The 6,882-nt window shown below is 39.6% G+C and overlaps 1 long non-coding RNA gene across 1 annotated transcript; it reads right to left on the reverse strand.

Moving 5' to 3' along the window:
* Nucleotides 1-243: 243 nt before the first annotated feature.
* On the reverse strand, nt 244-6,651 carry LOC130683310 (uncharacterized). Its single transcript, XR_008996909.1, has 2 exons — nt 6,092-6,651; nt 244-2,597 (listed from the first exon to the last, which is right to left on the reverse strand). It is a non-coding gene; the product is annotated as an uncharacterized LOC130683310 (long non-coding RNA).
* Between the last annotated feature and the right edge of the window lie 231 nt (nt 6,652-6,882).

The following is a 6,882-nucleotide window of genomic DNA, read 5'->3' on the forward strand; positions in this document are numbered from 1 at the left end:
AGTCCTTTCCTTCCAGACAAAACCAAGAAACAGACCCACATATTTATAGAAACTTGATATATGACAGAGGTGATTTTACAAATCAGTGTGGAAAAGATGGTTTACCTAATAAATGGTGCTGAAACAATTGGATTTCAGAGTGTTGTAAAAAGGTGGTACAGTGATAACATCCCTTTAATATTTATCTGGTGTTGGATTTTTCCCAGAGGAGAGCGCTACCCTAAATCACTCACAGAAGGCGTCTCTTGATGCAATAAGCAAGAGGAATTTATTCAGGAACCAGCTAGCTGGGGTCCAAGTGTCAGCCCGACGCAGCGGGTCTCAACAAGGACCTCGAGCACTCAAAACCAAGGGTTTATATAGCATTTTCAAAACACTTAACTCTTAGTAATTTTCCACAGCTGCACATTATCTTTGCAAGACATACATCCTGGGGTTAAGCGAGAGCAAGATAAGACCACTCCTTAATTGTTAGAGAGGTTCTGCACGACAAGCTTGGTATGTAGGATTAACTGACCAAGGTTAGCTGACTGAAGGCCACAGCTGCCCCCATCCCGGTGTTCATGATTAACTTGTTTTCCAAGGCCTTACCCAGTTCCAGTTTTTTTTTCTTTTAAGTCACAACTTCAGAAAACTGCTTCTAGGCCCTTAAGATGGCTACTCTTATGCTAACTTATTCTCATTCTTACATTCCCCTCTTCTTCTTGTAACTATTTCAATCATGAAATTAGAGGTCATCTGTTTGGTAGTGCAATAGGGGAAAGGCACAATATGAACGGCGCAGTCTTAGCTTTTGAAGGTTGTCTTTGTCTAGCTGACGTGGTTATCTTGGAATAGTTTTTAAGAACGGTGTGTGGGTCAGCTAAACGGCGTTGGTGTCTCTGGACATGCACCTGGTCACTTTAGGGGTCTTCTGGTGATTTTTAAGCTGGAGAGGATTCTCAGTAGGTTGGGCTCTCTACGTGAGATGGTCGTCAGCTGTCTCGGCTGAGACAACGGGTTTCACATGAGATGCGTGGATCTAGGTGGCAATCTTGTCAACTTTGCTGTTGGGGTGGTCAGTAACACTAAGTAGGGTCTTTTCTACCATGGCTCAAGAGTCTGCGCTCGGTGTCACTTTACAAACACAAAGTCTTTAACTTGGAACAGGTGGGCTGCTTCTGAAGTGCCGGGCTCATAGACTGCTTTTAGTTGGGTCTACACTTCTCTTTGGACTGCCTGAAGAGCTTTTAACTTATTATATAAATCGCGGTTGTCAGTCTGGGTAACGGGGAAGGGGTCTTTGAATATTAAAGATAATTTCTTTCCTTGATTTCTCTCTGGGACACTGGCGCCCTGGTTCGGGTGCACATCAAAAGATTGCATGCCTAGCCTCTAAGGTGGGCTGAGATATTGTCTATTTGCTAAAGAATCTTGCTTTTTACTATGTCGTCTACAGCTGGGTCTGTATGCTAAGTCAATTGCTCAGCTTGCAAAATTACTTAGTCAGATCTGAAGGAGGAAAGACAGCACACAGGCTCAGGCTCTCCAGTATGCTAAAGCGAATCTTATACACGATTACAAATGACTAGCATAACAAAACATGTGCTACTCTTCTCTATCTGGGGAACATTAACTGATCTCACTGAAGAATGATTCTAGAGTTTCATGTTTAACATAGTTCTAGTAGGGGGGGAGCTCTAGCATGTAGTTACATTGCTCTGATTGCAAATATCTCGCCCCGCCTCTTCTAGAGGCTCTTACTTTATTCTGTCTAAGCCTATGGTCTCTGTCTCATTCTCTCTTTTACAGGTAGAGACTCTAGCTGCAGCTAGGGAAAAGGGGCGATGACCGCTCTGGCTGCTTCGTGCTGAGAAGGGGGTGCAGTAAAGGGTGCAGCTAGGTCTCTATCACTGGTCAGTTGAGAGGGCTTCAGAAGGCTGGCGCTTCTATCTTGGGTTTCGTTTCTATTACTATTTGCTGTTTTGTGGCTTCTAGGCAAGATAAAACAAATTGTGTTATTAGGTTATGTAGCAACATCTGGAGTTGGATTTTCTATTCTGGAAGGAGGCTGCATTATTGAAACAATACTTTAAAATCACTTTCATTTTTATTAGAAGTAACCAGGTTAAGAAAATAATTAACAGCTGGCTTGATTATTTGCACAAGTGCAGCAAGAAGAGCAATTGATTACACAGGGTCTTTTAAATATGCTTTGCTGGAACTTTTTGCAAGGAACCTCAGATTGAACTTTTAAAGGCCTCTTGAGGCCAGACAGCCAAGCCAGACCTGCCATCAGGCTTTGCCTGCAGTACCTGTAGATTTGGATGAATTCCTCTCTTCTCGAGGTCTCTGCACCTGCCAGGAAGCGACTTTCTTTACTCACCTGGGAAGGCTGCTGGGAACTCTGCAAGCAAGGTACTAGGCTAGTTCTTCCAAGGGGCTTTGTTGGCCCTATAAAGTCAATCTTAGTTCCTTAAAGTTGTTCACATCTGAGTCCATGCACATGTCTCTCAGGTATGACATTCCAGCCAAAGCCCTGGCAGTATAACCAGTGTTCTTAATTAGTCTTCTCACAAGGAAAGCAGATTCTTACTAAACTCGTGCAAATAAACATACTGCCATGGAATACAAAAACAGTCACTAAAAGTTTTTAAACTCTGTAGGGATCAGGTAGAGAGAAGGATGTCTCAATTCTGCTTATAAAGACAGCCATCTACTAAACTGTTGTCAGCTTAAGAGAACAAGCTCAAAACACTATCAGCAACATTCGAAACAAAAAGACACAAAACCATTTTCTTTAGTTTATGTAATCTTATGCAACTAATACCTGTTCTGCTGAAATCCAGTTCTTTACCAGTCCAGGAACAACAAAACAGTGACTATAAATGACAAAAAACTTACAAATGACAATGGTCAAAGATCTGACGAGAGCTCACTGTAAGACAGTTGATATAAGGAAATTCTGATATTTCTGTAATACAAAACATTCAGTAACAAAGTTTAGCATTATTCTCTTTGACAGTGCTTTCTTGGTAAATATATATATATATATCAGATAAATAAGCCAAATTAGTCAAATACTTTCTCTAATGAGAAAAAATTCTTCTGACATGTTCCAGGGGCCCTCTGGAAAATATCAGAGTTAACTAGAGGTAAAAGCACTTTTTTGCATTTAATTCTTTTAGAACTGTCTATCATTACACATTTATTGTCTATATACCCAGCACAGTAAACGAGATATCTTAAAAAGGTGGGGCAGCAGGGGAGACTGCTGCTGTCAGTTTTTAAAGACAATATATACAAAGTCAAAATAATCTATGTTACCAAGCATTCTTGAGAGAATGGTAGCAGATGGTAGATTTTTCTGCTTTCATCTTCAGGAGGGGAAAAAAGCTACAATAAGAATTCACATTTAGCTGAAAGAACTGTCCAAACTCAAGGCAGATTATAATATCACCAGGCATACAAAAGACCTGTTAGAGATACATACAAAGAATGAATATGGCTATAGTCAAATTCAACTTAAAAGTTTAAGCAGAATCTCAAATTTAAATGTCTCTTTCCTTCACACAGATATTCAGATTTGACCAGAAATATGCTTTGAGATGAAAGAGATCAGGCATCTTACTTCTTCATTTAGGGATTGAGAAATGATGACCTTTGGCTTTCTAACCAGCTATTTCATTCATGGCATCAATAGTGGGTTGTGGTGACATGGAAATGTATGCTGGATATTTGGATGGTTTAAAGATTATATACAATTAATAGCTTACAAACAGTGAAAATAATAAGAACATAACTCAGCATAAGTGTCCAAGACCAGATACAAAAAAGCAGAGAAAGTGCTTAAGTCTACAGGTCTTCCCTGAAAGCTTCAAGAATGTTTTACTCTTTAATAGTAGATAGAGCTTTTAATAGAATTTGCATAGCAACTTATAAGATCATTTGCATTAAAAAATATGGAGAGTCCTCCATGTTTTTTTAAAACATACAAACATATCTACAGCATATAAATTAAACAAGAAGACCTGGTGGTTCTCAAAAAAATCTATTACAACTTTCCTCAAAAGTGGTCACACGTTTGCCTATCTAAACTTTTACAGTGAAACCTGTTTTTCTGGGAGAAACATAATCTTGTCCAGATTCTACACAATTTAATTTTTAAGAATAAATTTTGGTTTGTTAACTTAAATAATTCAATTTCTCATGCCATGCAGTCGTTTTCAATAACAAAATATTTCAAAGGCAAATAAAGGTTACACAGTTGTTAACAAACTTTAGCTTTTAGTCTTTTTAATATTAAGATTTCATTTAAAAAAAAATATTCTGGCAACTCACTGAGACTTTAAGCATGAGAAACTGCTTTGATAAAACAATTAGAGAACTCTTTGCAATCTTTCAACATTAAGAGCAGACTAACAGTTAAAAAAACAAAACAAAAAACAGTTTTCTTTAACTGGAAACAAAATTCTAATTTTGCTGTGCACTTGATATCAAGACTCACTTGCTTTAATTTCACATAGCATGACTATATCTGTAAGAATATAGTAATTTATTCTTCATTTGCCCCATGGTCTCAAGCACATAAACGGGTGAGAATTATGCCTGGGCTTGCCGGGGTTTGTCCCGCCTTATCTCTAAACATCTTGACTTTCCTCCAAAGCAACAGGCTGAGCGGATCCGCTACAACAAAAGGCACCCCGCTGCTGCACCACACTGCTCTCTCTTTGTCTCTGTTCTCCGTCCCTCTTTAACAAACAGCTGCACTTTAGAACAAAGCCACTTTCTTTTATCAAAAAACACATTCTTTAGCATGCAGACGAGTTTCCATTCTTTATACCTTCTCTTATTAAAACATACATCTTTTAGCATAGAGAAATGTTTTCCTTATTTAAGTAGTTTTCATTAGAACTTAAAATCATTTGATACTTTAACTTTCAGTGAACACTGAAAAACAGGCCACTGTAAACTGTTACACTAGCATTCTTTATCTATGAACATATATTATCATTTTTGGAAATGTGCTTTACAACACAATTTCTCATTAGGCACAAAATATGTCTATATAACTTAGCAAACTTTAAAAATTTTGGTTACCACAAAAATTCTCAAGCTGTTTGCATACATACACACTGTTATACATTAATACAGTATTATTATTAAGATGTTTATTTGCTACACTTGTTTACTTATTTTTAGCAACTATGCCAGATTACTTAGAAAACTTTTACTAAACATTAGACAAAGTCAAGTTTTCCTTCGAGCATTTTCTTGAAATGTTTAACTGGTAACATCAACTTAAATGACTTTAAGTAAACTTTGGCAGCTGATAACCACAATGACATGCCCGCCTCAGGCAAACTCAAATTAGCATTAATGCTTAACATTTTCCATCAGATTTTCTGGAAGTTTTAGAATGCCCAATTTTCACAAGCGCTTGTCTTTAAATCAATTTCATTAATACCATCCGGAGGTAGAAAGATATTTTCATTTACACACTTAGACACACAAACTTACAGACTGAGACATAATGATAAGGTTCCCTCCGGCAGCCAGCCAACATTAAAGGATGGCCACTTGAGGTGCAGAAAACACGAAATTTTCTCTTCCTGATGTCCGTGCTCAAATTGTGAGCTCTCTCCCTAACGTCTGAGAAAAATGGTCTGTCATGAGAGACAAGGGGGTCGTCTGCGTCTGTCCCATTGTCAGTATAACAATAATTAGACACGTAAAAGACACAAAAAACAAAGACACACACAAATTAGACACACAGCGGCCGCGTTTAGTTCTCCTCAGAGTCTCAAACAGAAACCGAAAGGAATCAGAGGGTTGATACTCTCGGCGCCCAAAAACCAACCCTATCTCATCAGGTTCACTTTGCCGGAAAAACAGACGGGAGGCTACCAGGCGTCCCTGGCCTCCCAACCTCCCCGAGGCGTCCCCCAGGGCTGCAGCCTGCGGTTCTCCTAGTACGTCTACCGACCGCAGTCGCGACCCCTCACGGGACCGGGACGGCTGCCAGACAACGGGTACCCTTTCAGAATTCTGACCGGTCTCACCGAAAAACAGAAAACAGAATACAGACAACCCAAGGCGCCACTAATCTTACCTCTTCCTCCAAGAGCGACTTCGGGAGTGAAGCGGGGTGAGCGCAGATCCCGGACGAGCCCCCAAATGTTGGATTTTTCCCAGAGGAGAGCGCTACCCTAAATCACTCACAGAAGGCGTCTCTTGATGCAATAAGCAAGAGGAATTTATTCAGGAACCAGCTAGCTGGGGTCCAAGTGTCAGCCCGACGCAGCGGGTCTCAACAAGGACCTCGAGCACTCAAAACCAAGGGTTTATATAGCATTTTCAAAACACTTAACTCTTAGTAATTTTCCACAGCTGCACATTATCTTTGCAAGACATACATCCTGGGGTTAAGCGAGAGCAAGATAAGACCACTCCTTAATTGTTAGAGAGGTTCTGCACGACAAGCTTGGTATGTAGGATTAACTGACCAAGGTTAGCTGACTGAAGGCCACAGCTGCCCCCATCCCGGTGTTCATGATTAACTTGTTTTCCAAGGCCTTACCCAGTTCCAGTTTTTTTTTCTTTTAAGTCACAACTTCAGAAAACTGCTTCTAGGCCCTTAAGATGGCTACTCTTATGCTAACTTATTCTCATTCTTACACTGGTTTTGTTTAGAAATGAAATATTTCACTTTTTTCCTCCTTAATGAATAATTTTCTAAGTCCGATGATAGTTGCACTGTGTCTCCATGAAAGAAGTAAGATGTATGGTCTGCAGACATGTCCAGTCTATATTCACTCCCGAGAACCTTTGTAAACTCCTGTTGGGTTTTGAGCTGTCTGTGATTTAAGTTGCTAGAAGTCTGATCTCCAAATGGGAAGATCG

Source organism: Manis pentadactyla, chromosome 1, assembly GCF_030020395.1.
Source record: "Manis pentadactyla isolate mManPen7 chromosome 1, mManPen7.hap1, whole genome shotgun sequence".
Classification (NCBI taxonomy): domain Eukaryota; kingdom Metazoa; phylum Chordata; class Mammalia; order Pholidota; family Manidae; genus Manis; species Manis pentadactyla.